The sequence below is a fragment of the Pinus tabuliformis genome, chromosome 4_2 (genome assembly GCF_031772625.1).
Source record: "Pinus tabuliformis cultivar Carrire ecotype Pingquan chromosome 4_2, CPIR1, whole genome shotgun sequence".
NCBI lineage: Eukaryota > Viridiplantae > Streptophyta > Pinopsida > Pinales > Pinaceae > Pinus > Pinus tabuliformis.
Window position 1 is genome coordinate 183,116,545 of NC_142304.1, and position 17,699 is coordinate 183,134,243.

Sequence of the window (17,699 nt, forward strand, 5' to 3'; positions counted from 1 at the left end):
TAAATTTAAATGTCACATTGTTCATGCCATTCTTCTAGATATTATTTATTATTCATGACATCTTTCTATGTGCATATGATATCTTGTAATGAAATACACCATCTTTTAAATCCTCCTAACATGTATATATAATTTCACATTTGAAATCTCAGGTATTCTAATCAAAATTTAGTTATTATAATTAATTTCCTATGCTCTTTAACATGTATAATTAGATTTTTCATATAGATACATAAATTTGAATGTTTTCATCTTATACACGTTTGCCTTTATTAATTATTATAATTATTGATTTTTTTAAATTAAAAATAATTTTATTTTATATAATACATTTATATAATTTAATTTAATATTTATCATTTGTTATTTTTATTTTATATATAATTATAATTTAATATTTATAATTATGTTTATCATTTATATAAAATGAAATCATTGATGATAAGGAGGAAGATTAGTTGGGTGGCTTAAAAAAGCCTTCCAACTCCTAACCAAGATAATAGTGATGATAATTCATAAAGCTTTCATAAACAAATTCTTGATTTTTTTTTCCTACACATATATTATATTTTTATTATGATAAATTTTATATGGTATTGTTATATTTAGAGAGGTTCTATAATTTATTAATTTAGTATGAGAGAGTTATTATAATCTTGTTTAATTTGTGAGTCACTCAAATTATATAAAATTAAAATTAAAATTAAAGTTAATAACTGAAATCAAATTGTAGTCAATTTATCATTAGCGCGCGCGCACACACACATATTTTCTTTTAGTTTAAATTTTTTGAGGTGTAAATTTTTTAGAGTGATAAGATATTTGACCTCACTTTGAGCTTAGTAGATCTAGAGTTAAAATAAATCCAGACTATATCAAATTTTATAATTTTGTAAGTTTCACTTTTTCTTTACATCTCTATCTTGATATTATAATCTTCCTCTCTTTATATTTTTCTTTGTATTATTTTTATAAATAATAAAATTATATATATATAGATATATATTTTAAATATATAAAATTTAAATTAAATAAATAATTATAACACATATATTTAATTAATAAAAATTAAAATTTTCACAAAACATTTCAATAAATTTAAAATAGTGAAATTTAATTAAATGTGAAATGTGTTATATAAAGTTAAAATCAATGAAAAGCAATAATAAACATTACAGTAAATAAAAGACTTTAAAAAAAAAAAGTGGAATTTAATATACAAAACATTTGAAGAAACTAATACCTACAACAATATCTAAATAAAACATTATAGTAAATACTATTTTTATTTTGAAAAAGGAAAATAGTTCCCGTGGAAGTTAGTGAGTTTAGTTCTTATCTTAAGTTTTAAAGGGTTTGAAATTTTTAATATTTTAAAATTATATATTCTCATAAGTTTTAAAAGGTATATTTTTTTGAATAATTTGAAATTGAGGTGAATAGTGATAGCGAATGTGATTTGAGCTAAATTAATTTTTCAAAATCACTTATACATAGTTATTATTAAAAATAATAATAATACACTAATCCAATCACAAGCATCACAAACATGGAAGAATTGATGACATCCCTAAATATTACTTTCAATACTTACATGGATTGTGATGTGCACTTTTTATGTATATATTTGATTCTTTTTTGGACACTTCAATGCATTTAATCTCCAACATTATGAGGAATGCTAGCTTGTGAAGCTACACAAAAATTTAATTATGAAATTTTCTTCTTCTTCTTTTGATTGTTATTTAATATATTATAATGATATTTTTAATATTTGTAATATTATTATTATTTTTTTTAAAACATGTAGCTTGTATTAATCAATATGGTAAATGGACCGGTACCCTTGCATACATGGATTGTTCATCATCTGTTATATTCCAAAATTGCTCAAAAGGAAGTCTATTGCTACCCTACCTATTCCCAATTATGCCTTCAACATGATTTATCTTATATAATATCCAAAATATGCCACCATATACTATAGTTTTACATAACATATATAAAAAATAAAGATTCTAACAAATATCTACATTCATTGTAGCCCGCTATTTGTCGACACATTTCCATTTTCCTCCAACGGCTACATTGGAATTTATAGAATCATCTGCTCCTCAGGCTCACATGGATGATTTGCTCCGGGAGAGGAAGGATTCTGAAGTCCAAAAACCTCCTTGAGGATGCCTACAACTATTGCTTCAACCATCACCTCTATTCCATCTACCTTTGATATGAGATTGTCAACTTTGGTGGCCAAGTTTTCCACCATTAATCGAAGTTTCTCCACATCCTCTGTCAGAGCCTCTACCTCCCGCATTACCAGAGAAAAATGTGACCATGCTTTCACCACAATATGCTCCCTGACTCTATCCAGTTTAGTAAGGCTATCCTCTAGCATGACCAAATCCTGGAACGACCTGAAGTTTTCACCACCTTCAGCATTTGGTGAGGCAATGCTTGTTAACGAACGAAATTTCATTGTAATTCTGAGAAACTCCATCCTAATCACTCATTATTTGTATCCGGAAATGTTTTCATTTCCTTTCCCCACTGTCATTGAATTGCATTGAATGTATCTAAATCATATTTTCCTTCTGATATCACCTATGTCTTACATCATATCCTTCACCCAATGTTCAAGCACTCCACATTTACTTTGCAAACAGTGGAATGAGGTACTGGACTGTAAGGTTTTATATCCCAAGGTGTATTCACATGTTGTATGATAACAACTGCCATTCGAAGTGACAAAATCCTTCTTTGATAACCACCTGGAGGGGAAATTTGTCCCTATTACCAATATCGTGAGTCGTCGCTCCAAAACTATTGTTGGTGTCTCAATTATATTATTATTTAATACGAGTATATGCCTTGGGGCCCAATCATTTTAACTTAACTTGAGGATTAATGTATCCCCTGCCTATAATTTATTATACCATCCAGGCCTCATGGAATATAATGAAGTGATGGATCTCCTCAATCCATGAGAAGAATTCCTTGTTCAAGACATGCTCCTTTGTTGGCTTGCTCATCTGCAATTTTGTTATTCTCTCTTTTAATGTCGAAAAAGGATATGGATTCAAATTTTTGAATTTCTTTCCTAATCTGAGTATCCAAGGGAAGCGAATATTTCTCACTGAGGTTTTTGGCTTTATGCAATTTTTGAATGATTACATCAAATCACCCATACATTTATTTGATGAATTCCTCTTACTAGAGCTAAATTCATGCCTTGCCAAAGTGCTAATGCTTCTACTTAGTTATTGGAGGATTCCCCAACCCCCATGCAAATTTGATCTCTATTTCTTCATCAAGGAAATAAATTACTCCTCTCACTCCTACCTCCCCTGTTTTTTTTAATATTATTCAATATACTATAATGGATGTTTTTTAGATGTTACATTAGATATGGTTAGATGATCTGATGGATACTAATTTGGATGTAATTACACTAGCCTAGATCTATCTTAAATTCATATCTACCAAGTGCCAAGAGGGATCAAATCTCTTCTCATTTTAAAAGACGTTTGCACCTCAAGATATTTGATCCCTATCGACACTTGGTAGATGTAACATCCCCTGGTAAACATCATGTAAATATACATAGGATTAGAATTTTTTTACGGAATTTACTAACATGTAAAATTCTGAATTACTTATTCCATATTCCTTCACTGAACATTAGATAAAATCTTCATCATTACATGAAGTAAATTTAGGAATAGAATAGTAAATTACATAACCATAACAACCATTGTTTTAGCATATTAACATAAGCTTCATGTTGTAACCTTGCATCATTATCATGGTCCTTTTACTTAGGCAAGTTATTCACAATTTTGATAATGTAAGTGTTAACATCATGTAAGGAAGCAACATCATTAGCATGGGTGACAATATGAAAACACATCATTGGACACCAATATACCTTGGAAACCCCGTAGGAAAAAACTAGTAAATGTTTAATTTTATTAAACGTCTTGTGATGGTGTTCACCCCTCACTCAATGGTTGTAAGGGAGCCCATCCCTTGACCATTGTCATAAAATCTTACAAATAAATGTCATCTTAAGTTCAACTTAACTAACTATAATCTATTACATTAATCATGATATTATTTACTCCACAGTTCCTCGAACACAGTGTCTTTATGGCCTGGTTTATCTATGTAGTAGATTATCTTGTAGTTGACACTTCAATCTGCATGGACCATTCGTTCATTGCCTTCCATAATGTTAAACATCATCTATCTTTCACATATGTCACAATCCCTTCCTACAACTGCTACTGTCAACAAACTTTGATACCATGATTAAATAAAATATTAATCAAACCAATAATAAATCTTTTTTAGTGATGCTTCAAACATCTTTTCATGTGCATACATAAAACACATACCAAGTGTTGAGACACGTGCCTCTTTATAAACACTACACATGCATTAACTAAAAGCACATAACTACCAAAACATGTATCTTTATCTTTACACATGTATGGTTATGAAACATGTCGGTCCATCCATAACTCACATACATAAGGTAAATTACATAAATATTACCAAGGCATGCTCACTTGTCCTTGCTTCACATGTATCATGAGAAGGGAAACAATTACATTCTACTTCTACCCACAAGAACATTGTAATATTTTAAAGAACCTCCAAGGTTATTACCATCTCTTCGCATAAGAAGAGAGAAAATATTTCAAATATAAACACTGCATTAACTATTACTTCCTTTGCATAAGCGCACATTCTTTCCCAGAAGAAAACCAACACAAATATCCATATTATTTTATAGGAAACTAGCACCTTAGCTATCATATTTGTGCATGTAATTATATAAACTTTATTCAAAAGAAACTAGCCCCTCAACTATTATCTTTGTGCATGCAATTTTGTATTATTTTCCAAAAGAAACTAGTATAATAGATATTATTCATATGCATGTTCTTTTCCAAAAGAAAGCTAACATAATAGGTACCATTCTTGTGAATGCAAATGCATGTTCTTTTATAAAACGAAACCTAATAGCATAGAAAACACATGTTTCATTTTCAAGAAATCTATCCCAAGTAGTTGTTCTGTTGGGTCCCTATAATACTAGTGATTACCCCATTACTATTGTAGTTGCATCCCTTATTAATATTGTTGTGCCCCTATTATCCCCATATTGTTATTATTATGCCCCATAGAATCCCCTTATTGTTATTTTTGTGGCTTTATATTATTATTGTTAGGTCGGCTGGGTTATATTGTGACTCCTTAGACTCCTATATAGAAAGGAGGTTTTGTCATTTGTATCATCCAAGAATTGTTCATTTATGTAATGTAAAGGAGGTTTCCCCCTCGAAGAGGCTGAATTCTAAGGCGTCGATCTATCTTTTCTATCTTTTCTTGAGCTGGTTTCATAACATTTGGTATCAGAGCTTTGGATTCTAGGGTTTCGCTGCTCCAAATAGGTCATCGTGGCATTTTCGCTATAACTTTTTTCTGCGATGTTTCAGAAGCTAAAAAAAAACCCATTTGAGAAGAAATCGTGCTAAACCTCGGGTCCAGATTTCAAAGCTTTTTGCTCTATATTTGTGGAGATATAATATGAGGAAGTTGGTCTTTTTGCAGAATTACATTCCAAACAGGTGACTTGGGGAAAAAATCATAACTTTCTCTTTGAGCATTGGATTGAAATTTCATAAGAAGGTACAGAAAGAGGACGGACTGTAGTTTCTTATATATATTTTTCAGAGCCAAAGGTTGAAACAATGACTTGTGGCACGTCGTACAAGTTCGCTCTACTGAACTAGTCTATAATCAGGTCACTGTGGGAGATTTCGCATAACTCTTCCTTGGAGAATCCAATTTGGATCAGACTGGTGGCATTGGAAAGAGGACATAGAGGGCTACTACAGGTCGCAATTTCATAATTGGATGATCCGAAAGTACATAGATACATCAAAGGCAATATCGAGCTCCTACAAAGTGAAAAAAGGTGTGTAGATTCTTTTAAATTTTTGCTTAAGATTGGTTTGAAAATTTATTTTGAAGGAATTCAAAGGGCATAGTAGAGAATTACTATTGGTAACTAATGCCCCGAGGAAAGAAAATGAAAACACCTAGTAAGCAACCTGAAAGCTCTAGCATGACACATGAAGAAGAGGAAGAAATGCTACATGATATATCAAAATTACAAGAACAAATGCAACAAATGTCACTCTCACAAAAGCTAACAGAAGCTAAGATAAATGGCATGGAATCTAAGATAAAGGGCGTGGAAGCTAAGATGGATGATTTGAAGACAGATTTGAAGGCAAATTTGAAGAGAGACATGGCAGATTTGAAGATAGACATGGCAGATTTGAAGACAGATTTGACAAATTTTCTACAAGAAATACTTACTAATGGTGAAAAGGTAGTAAAGGAAACTCATGATGTGAACAAAAGAAATGTTAATCATGATTTATTAGACTCTAATGTGGGATCAAAGACCCACCATATTCCAAAAATCGATATGAGGAAGTTTGATGGCAAGGATCCCGCAACATGGATATTACAGATGGAGCAATTTTTCGATCTCAATAATGCGCAAAACACACAAAAGGTACGTATTGTAACTTTATATTTGGAACCAAATCAGTTTGTATGGTATCAATGGCTTTGCTCTCGTAAACAAATTATCACTTGGGCATTTTTTACGAAAGAATTAACAGCACATTATGAGGATACAAAAAGAAACACTTTTTTTAGCCAATTGATAAGTCTCAAACAAAAGGGTTCAATAATGGAGCACATTGAGGAGTTCCAAAAATTGAACGTAAGGGTAAAAAATATTCCAGAGGAGCATAGGATTGATGTGTTCATAGGGACTTTAAAGGATAATATCCAACATGACGTTCACCTTTGGGAACCTGATTCATTAGAGAAGGCATTCAGGTTAGCAAGAAAAATGGAAAGCAAAATTATGGCAACCAGGAAGCATACCACTCACAACTATAAAGATGGAAGTGTTGTTGCCCCTGGTCTTCCACAACCTATAAGGTTGACACCACAACAATTGGAAGAAAAAAGAACAAAAGGGATTTGTTACAGTTGTGATAGCAAATACACTAAAGGTCATAAGTGTGCTGAGAAGAAATTATTCTACATAGATTGCGAAGAGGAAGAAGAAAAGGGGCAAGAAAGGTCAAAAGAAGAGGATATACTCCAGGAACAAAGCCTAGATAAAGAAGAAATGAATCCGACCATATATTGTAATGCATTGGTGGGAATTACCACTCCTCAAACCATTAAGATAGAAGGACAAATCAAGAAGAAAAAGGTAATAGTGTTGATTGATTCAGGAAGTACCCACAATTTTATTCATTGTAAGGTAGCAAAAGAATTAAATTGCTTCTTATATCTAGCACCAGAGTGTCAAGTGATGGTTGCAAATGGAGGAACAATAAATTGCTCTAGAAAGTGCCATAATATCAAGCTATCGATGGGAGAATATGTATTGACTAGCCCAATGCTTTCCATTCCAATGGGAAGTGCTGATGTTGTACTAGGATTCCAATGGCTACAATCCTTGGGTACAACAACTTTTAATTTTCAAGAACTTTTCATGAAATTTTCTGTGGAAGGAAAGGAAGTTGAATTAAGGGGTATTGCATGGAAACCGGGAAAGATAATCAGCTCTAACAGTATGACAAAGCTTCTAAAAAAGGAACAAAGGGGTCTAATTGCACAATTATGTTCGCTAGATGTTTCCACATTGGAATCATCTATTTTTCCAGATCTCCAAAAAGTCTTGTACAATCATTCCAAGGTATTTGAGACTCCCAAAAGTCTCCCACCTATTCGTGATCATGATCATGCTATTCATCTGATTCAAGAAGTGTTCCTCCAAACATTAGGCTGTACAGATATCCCTATGCCCAAAAGAGTGAAATTAAATGTATGGTTGCAAAAATGCTAGAGACTAGTATAATTCAACTGAGTCAAAGTTCTTTCTCTGCTCCAGTAGTATTAGTGCACAATAAGGATGGATCATGGAGCATGTGTCCGGATTATAGGGAGCTCAACAAGCTCACTATTAAAGATAAGTTTCCCATTCCCGTCATTGAGGAATTACTGGATGAATTGCATGGATCAATTTACTTCACCAGGTTGGATCTTCGTTCAGGATATCATCAAATTAGAATGAGCATTGAAGACATTCTGAAAACAACAATTAGAACTCATGAGGGTCATTATGAATTTTTGGTCATGCCTTTTGGCCTTACCAATGCACCTTCAACATTTCAAGGTTTTATGAATTCCATTTTCAAACCATTCCTTAGAAAATTTGTGTTAGTAATTTTTGATGATATACTAATCTATAGCAAGTCTTGGAAGGATCATGTTGAACATGTTGATAGGGTGCTACAACTATTGGACGAGAAACAATTATATGCAAAAAGATCCAAATGTTTCTTTGGAGTACAAGAGGTGGAATATCTGGGTCATATTGTATCTCATGAAGGAGTTAAGGTAGACCCTAGCAAAATTAAAGCCATTAAGGAATGGAAAATCCCCACATCCATAAAGCATCTGCGAGGATTTCTCGGGTTGACAGGGTATTATCGCAAGTTTGTTAAGAATTATGGGAGAATAGCAGCACCTCTAACAACATTATTGAAGAAAGATGCATTTTCATGGACTCCAGAAGTAACGAAGGCCTTCGAACACTTAAAGAGGCAATGTGCCAAGCACCGGTCTTAGCTACACCAGACTTCACAGAAACCTTTATTGTGGAATGTGATGCTTCAGGAAATGGAATTGGTGTTGTTTTAATGCAAGATGAAAGACCCATTGCTTTTGAAAGTCGTCCAATCAAGGGAAAGTTTTTACACAAAGCTATTTATGAGAAGGAAATGTTGGCAATACTCCATGCACTTAAGAAATGGCGACCCGACCTAATGGGAAGACACTTCAAGGTAAAAAAGGATCATGATAGAATTAAATACTTTTTAGAACAAAGATTATCCTCTGAAGAGCAACAAAAGTGGGTCACAAATATGTTGGGTTATGACTTTGAAATCATCTACAAAAAAGGGAAGCAAAATGTGGTGGCAGATGCACTCTTAAGAAAGGATGAGGATGTGGAAGCATTGTTGTGTGCCATTTCTATTATCCAACCAGATTGGATAAATGAAGCAAGGGAGGAATGGAAGAATGATGAAGAAGTATGGGCACTTATTCGAAAGTTACAACAAGATTCCAGTACATCTGATACATTTAGCTAGCAAAATGATTCTTTATGGTACAAAGATCGCTTATACCTCTGTAAGAATTCCCAACTAAAACAAAAGATTCTTATGGAATTGCACACTTCTCCCTTAGGAGGGCACTCTGGATTTTTAAAAATTTACCACAGGGTTAAGAAGGAATTTTTTTGGGATGGCCTTAAATCGGATATTCAAAAATTTGTGGTAGAACGTTTTGTTTGCCAACAAAATAAAGTTGAAACAATTAAGACACCAGGTCTATTACAACCTTTATCCATTCCAATCCAACGTTGGGAGGAGGTTTCAATGGATTTTATCACAGGTTTACCCAAGTCTGAGGGAAAGAGTGTCATCATGGTGGTAGTTGATAGACTTACCAAGTATGCACACTTTTGTGCATTATCACATCCATTTAAAGCCAGTACAGTTTCTACTGCATTTATGAAAACAATTCAAAAGCTACATGGAAACCCAAAGATTATTGTAAGTGACAGAGATCCCATTTTCACTGGAAATTTTTGGACAGAATAATTTTCTTGTCTTGGTACTCAGTTAGCCCATAGCTCATCTTATCATCCTCAATCTGATGGGCAAACTGAGATAGTAAACAAATGTTTGGAAGGATATCTTCGTTGCTTTGTATCTGATAAACAGACACAATGGGTCAAATGGTTGCCTATGGCTGAATGGTGGTATAACATTTCCTTCCATACAACAACAAAAATGACCCCATTTATGGCACTTTATGGATATCAGCCACCATCCATCACATCATATTTAAGAGAAAATTCTAAGGTTCAAGCAGTGGAACATCACATCGAACATCAACAACAAGTCCTCCAACTCTTAAAGGATAACCTCGTGTTGGCACAGAATAGAATGAAACAACAGGCAAATCAACATCGTAGCGAAAGAAGTTTTGATGTAGGTGATTGGGTATTCCTACGGCTATAACCATATAAGCAAATGTCCCTCAAGCAAGCTAAGAAGGATAATAAATTATCACCAAGGTATTATGGTCCGTACAAGGTGTTGCAAAAGATTGGTACTATGGCATACAAATTGGAGCTTCCTGCAGCTTCTTGATTGCACCCAGTTTTCCATGTTTCATGTTTAAAGAAGGTTATAGGCGACGAGCTCCCAGTTCAAACAATATTGCCAGAACTTAACGAGGAAGGAAACATTATATTGGAACTGGAAGCAATCACAGAAACAAGAACTCGACAACTACGAAATCGATCAATTTCGGAGTATCTTATCAAGTGGAAGAACTTATCCGCTGAAGATTCCACATGGGAGGATTAGAATTTTATACATAAGCATCTAGAACAACTCAAGCATTGAGGACACCACTTTTTTGAAGGAGAAGGGCATGTTGGGTCCCTATAATACTAGTGATTACCCCATTACTATTGTAGTTGCATCCCTTATTAATATTGTTGTGCCCCTATTATCCCCATATTGTTATTACTGTGCCCCATAGAATCCCTCTATTGTTACTTTTGTGGCTTTATATTATTATTGTTAGGTCAGCTGGGTTATATTGTGACTCCTTAGACTCCTATATATAGAAAGGAGGTTTTGTCATTTGAATCATCAAAGAATTGTTCATTTATGTAATGTAAAGGAGGTTGCCCCCTCAAAGAGGCTGAATTCTAAGGCATTGGTCTATCTTTTCTATCTTCTTTTGAGCTGGTTTCATAACATGTTCTTTTATGCATGCAATACATATTGTATAACACATTAGTCATTCTTTTCACGAATATTTCTTTTCAAGAACATCCAATGCAATAGTTGTAGTTTTCATGCATGTAAATGCATATCTCTTTTCAAGATAATATAACACAATAGTTCTACTTTTTGTGCATGCAAATAATATATTTCGTTTCAATAAATCTAACACAATAATTTTCCTTTCCTGCATGCAAATATATATATATATATATATATATATATATATATATATAGATATATATATTTATTTATTTTCCAAGAAAATATAATGAATTTTTATCTTTCTACACAAAAGGGTTATATGCATCTCTTTTTCTAAGAAACAATAGCATGAATTACTTATGTTTTTAATACTTGGAATCCCTTAGCCCAATGAGACTCCTGACGCGGTGTTGTATGTTGGAACAATGATTTCTACCACAATACGATAACTAACAGTGGTTGGGTAAGAGACAAAGCAATCATGCGCTGAGTTCCCCACAAGACCGACCTTCTTAATCTCTTCATAGAGCTCCCGATGTTCTTTCACAAATGTAGATTCCTCCTCCGCATTAAATTTCCATCCTACTGCAACTTCTTCTTGGTGATTTAATACCTGTAACCTTGTTTGGGAGACTTTAAATTTCTTCACATGGATGAGGATTTGAAGCCTTGCACTGAGCAACCTTATGCCTTGTCTTAATGAGGTATGGACACAGAGAAAAGAGTTAAATGTATGCCTCTGATCCTTGGCTTCACAACCCTAGTGCAAAGCACATTCCTCCCATGAAACCTTTTATGAAGAATCGAGTTCCTCTCTTAACCATTTCCAAACATTGACATGGTGAAGTTATATGCCAAAAATGATGAACCCTCGCCATTTCTATCCTCTTTCATTCTCATAATCATTTCAATTTCATAAATGTTAAAATTAGTTTTGCAACGAATTCTTGATAGAACAGATAAATAAATTAATAATATTTTTCTGAATTAAATGGTTCTAGGGATATTACATACTTCCCCCCTAAAAGATAACACCATCCTTAATGTTCATCTCATCCTCAATATATTTTCATCCATTCTTTATCTCCCACTGGAATTGTATCTTTACATTTAGGTTTCTTTTATCCTTCATAATCAAATTTCATTCATGACATCTATCTCTAGCCATGATAATTCTATGATCAAAACAATCAAAAGGGGATCCTTCCACTCCAAAATGAAGGATTTTATTTCTAGGAAATACCCATAAGAAAAAACAATAATGTATAAATAATCATAAGCATTTATGACGATAAAATATTCAATTTTTACTTTCAATTACTTAGCCATTATTCAATTTCATAGAACAAAAACAGAGTCTCTATACTGACTTATTATTACTAGACAATTACTCTTGGAAATAATGGTCACTTTACGTAAAAACAAATTTAATTACAGGTGGTTTATCAGCTATGGAGATCACTTTGAGAGTGGTTTGGTAACCCAACAATAAGAACCTAGGGCAGTTTCACACCCTCCATGGAAACCACCCCGTAGCGTATGACCAACAAATCCAATTAGTATTTCTTAATCATAATCGCATTACTTTTAATGACAAAATTTTCAATTATCAATTATTTATGCAATGTTAGGTGATATTCTAATCACAATGCTTCTATAAGTACTCAAAGAGAACCTAACTCTCTAATCATCAAAATGATCAATAATTGCACCAAGTGCATATTGTCTTAGCCCATGCTAAAGACATTCACAAGATTGGAAATACAATAAAGGAACTACACTTCCAGTAATTCCTTTCTGAGCAGTAGGCTCCTTTCCTGTCAATATAAACATATATTTCTTGCAAAATCATATATAAACTTATTTTTAACACATCACTTATCTAATTAGTTAATTTTTTCAGCTATGAGGACCACAGTAGGCAAAAGAATCATCCTCCTAACCAATGGGAATTGGTTTCCACAACCAGATTGAGCCAATTTCACATCCAAGGCAATTCTTTGACAATGACCACATTGGGTCTAACACAAGATTCCTCTTGGTAGCATCCTACCTATTTCTCTGAAAACATCCTGCCTTGAGGAATTTAGAGCTCAATAACTCACTCTTTGGGCCTCCTCCAATAGGCTCCAAAATCAACAAGGTTGCCTCAGGATTTTACCTCTCACCATCTTGGCCAACCTTTTTCCCTTATTGAGATCATCTATCTCTAGGGAGAGGAAATCCGGGAAGGCAACCACCTCTACCCAAGGCCTCCTTGGCCTTACACAATTGTCCTATAATTGTTTGGGATGTCAAATTCTCTTTTAGAACCTTTTCCCACTATAATTTACATAACTAACCGTATCAACATTAACATTAAAGAAAAAGGAACACTTATGTACATCATGCATTCATACTTGACCCTGAACATGGGCCCCATAGTCTGTAAAAGCAATTTGACAAGAAATCATAATAGACATCACATGTCATACAGGTGGTATTTATTTCAAATTTTCCCCATAATAACCATCATGCAACTTAGAAAAACATTACCATATCTTGCATATCATAACATTATAATTTCTCATTTGCAGTTGCAAATCATATTGCAATGTTTTACCTTTCACAGGTCCTTATGTTCCATGTTACTGGAACATCAATATGTTTCCATTAAGCTAACCCTGCTTAATCACACTAGCAACATTAGTCATGACTGCTTTTGATAAAAACATAGCTTCTACAAAATATTGTTATTTACAAAATATCTTGTCAATTCAATATTTCAACAATGTAGAAAGGTATTGGTCTTATGAAATATATTGGTCTTATCCATATTTCATAAACCATTTCCATGCATAACAAATAAGGCTGCATCCAAGGAAATTTTAAAATAAAGTTCCCATGAAGTTGTTTTCCAACAAGAATTAAGGGAATAGGACCTTCAAAAATACCATAGTCACTAATTCTTTCAAAATGACATTTCAGTTACACATATGTATCTGATCAATAATCATTATGCATCATTACTAAATTCAAGTCAATCACACCAGCTATTCTTGGTTAAACAAATTAGTAATGCCAATAAATGCAAAATGTCATCCATATTTTTGTTTAGCGATGACAATGAAGACACCATATTTCCACAATATGATGGAATTAACTGATTAAATTAAATATATAGTGTCATCGAAGTATTCCACACATTGGATGAAGTTGTAAAAGATGTAATTAACATATTTTCTAGATATAAGATGCCTACTAGTTAACATCATCATTGAATCATCAATTTGTAAAGTTGTGAAGTTGGAACCAAAAACATAATCAACATCATATCATTACCACTAGTTCTATCATTAAATTGATAGAATTATTAAATCAGTCACTTTAATGACACTACTGTATCATGATCCAAGTTCTTTGTAACCTTCAAAAAATTGTAGTCATATATATGCATTGTTTAAACAAGTATCCATTTTCGTAGTCATTGTAATTTTCTTGCATATTTATAAAAGCTTATATAAATCTTCAAACGAAAGAATTAATTCACCATTATTACTTGAGTGCCCACAACAATTATGGTGACAATTTAGAAGCAATTTGACCCAATTCAAACAACTTATTGTCACCATTAGATTAGTATACCATGATTACATTGTTTACCATTTTAACAATAATCTTCAGTTAAGAACTGGTTAATGCATTTTTCAATATAGTTTGTAAAATTGACCACCAACAATGATTTCATGCAATACTAAATAATCAGTGTTACCAACCATCATAAATTCAATCAAAATCCACGACAAAACTCAATCTAATCTTAATCGTCAATTAGCCATTATAGTCAAGTCCTACCACTTGACTCATTGTTTAGCTTTAACATCCAAAGGGGTTATTTCAATGTCTTTGACAACACTCTATTTCTTCTTCAAGGGCAACCCCCACCTTCTACATTCTTTCGTGATCACATAGAACAATACATGCATTCATTCTTTTCTTATAAGTAGTGAATTGTAACTTAAATCATTTTACTTTAAATGCACCATCAAGGATTATTATTATAAGAGTATGTATGCAAAGGTTGGTAGTTAATTCACACTACTACTCATATTCAAAATTGTTTCATGATCTAGCTACAATCAATGTAATATAATTTCTTATCTTTTATCTGCATAAGGATTGAAATGCCATGATCAAAATTATTCCTTCAGGAAGACATTGACACCTATCATTCTTTAATGTGGTAATTAAAATCATCATTCATTCCATATCAAATGTAGCCTATTGCATACATCATTGGGTAATCTCATTAGAATCATACCTGAGCTTATATCCAAAAGCATCATACCTCCACTTCTTCTTTGCTTACTGAATCCCAAAAGGCGTCGGTGCTGCAACCTTTTTCTATGATACCACTTGTAACATCCCCGAGTAAACCTCATGTAAACATAGATAGGATTAGAAAATTTTTACAGAATTTACTAACATGTAACATTCTGAATTACTCACTAACCATTAGATAAAATCTTCATCATTACCATTAGAGAAATTTTGAGGAAAAAATGGGTCTCAAAACAAAAATGTACAACCAAAATCAACTTTATAAGAACCAATAAGATTCAAGATGATGATGTCAACCATGGGGGATGATTCACTATTTTTGGAGTAAAAAGGTAAAATATAAAATAAATAAATAACTACTTTTTTGAAATCATATTTTCAACTTATCTCCCCACCTTTTTACTAAAATTTCAAGTGGGAGTACTTGTTGGAAGCATAATTTGATTCACTATCAAAGGAGTACCCATGTTGCATACTTTCGATGGACCTTGTTACATGAAAAATGAGAAATACATGAGAAAATGTGATTGCAATCACATTTTTTCATGTATTTCTCATTTTTTGTGTAGCAGGGTCCCTTTAAACTATGCAACATGGGTACCCCTTGGATGAAGAATTAAATTATACATCCAATGAGTGCTCCCAATAGAAATTTGAGTAAAACTATGGGGATATAAGTTGAAAAGTAGCTTTTTCTTTTTTCCCTCCAAAATTTGTTGAGGTAATCCAATCTTATTTTATTATTTCCACTATTATTTTATAATATTCCTTAAGAGGCCCATTTTAGAACTCAATATTTCACTAATGATAAAGTAACTTTAGAAATGGAATAGTAAGTTACATAACCATGAAAACCACTGTTGTAGCATATTAACATAAGCTTCCTATTGTAACCTTACATCATTAACATGGTTCTTTTACTAAGGCTTGTTATTCACATATTTGATAATGTAAGTGTTAATTTCATCTAAGGAAGAAAAATCATGACCATGGAAGAATAGGAAAATACATCATTGGACATCGATATACCCTGGAAACCTCGTAGGGAAAAACCAACAAATGTTTAATTTTATTAAACGTCTCATAAGGGTGTTTGCCCCTCACTCAATGGTTGTAAGGGAGTCCATCCATTGACCATTGTCATAAAATATTTCAAAGAGATGTCATATTAAGTTCAACATAGCTAACTAGAAGCTATTACATTAATCATGATATCATTTACCCCACAATTCCTTGAACATTGTGTCTTTGTTGCCTAGTTGTTCTCTATGGTAGATTATCATGTAGTTGGCATTGTTCAATCTGCATGGACCATTAGTTAATTTCTTGCCATAATGTTAAACATTATCTATCTTTTGCATAGGTCACAATCCCTTCCTGCAATCACTATGGTCAACAAACTTTGATATCATGATTAGAAATAATATTAATCAAACCAGTAATAAATATTTACTAGTGATGCTTCAATCATCTTTTCATATGCATACATAAAACACATACTGAGTATTGAAACATGTCTCTTTATTAACACTGCACATGCATTAACTAAAAGTACATAACTACCAAAGCATGTCTCTTTATCTTTACACATGTATGGTTATGTCACATTTTGATTCATCCATAACTCACATCCATAAGGTAAAATACATAAAAATTACCAAGGCATGCTTACTTGTCCCTACTTCACATGTATTGTGAGAAGGGAAACAATTACATTTTACTTCTACCCACAAGAACATGATAATATTTAAAAGAACCTCCGTGGTTATTACCATATTTTCACATAAAAAGAGGTAAAATATTTCAAAGATAAACACCACATTAAATATTATTTCCTTCACACAAGAACACATTTTTTTCAGAGGAAAACCACCACAACTATGCATATCAACTATTATCTGTGTCCATGCAATTATGTATTCTTTTTCAAAATAAACTAACACAGTAGATATTATTCATATGCATGCAAATGCATGTTCTTTTCCAAAATAAAGCTACCATAATAGATATTATTCTTGTGCATGCAAAGCAAATACATGTTCTTTTCTAAAAGAAAACCTAATACCATAGCAAACACATATTTATTTTTCAAGAAATTTATCCCAATTAGTTATTCTTTTGTGCATGCAATACATATTCATCTAACACACATTATTTTCATTCATATTTATTTTTAAGAAAAGCCAACACAATAGTTGTACTTTTCATGCATGTAAATGCATATTTCTTTTCAAGATAATCTAACACAATTGTTCTACTTTTTGTGCATGCAAAGAAGATATTTATTTTCAAGAAATCTATTACAATAATTTATTTTCTTGCATAAAGATATATCATGAATTTTTATCCTTCTACACACAAAGGTTATATGCATCCTTTTTTCAAGAAAATTTTGCAAGAATTACTTATGTTTTTGATACT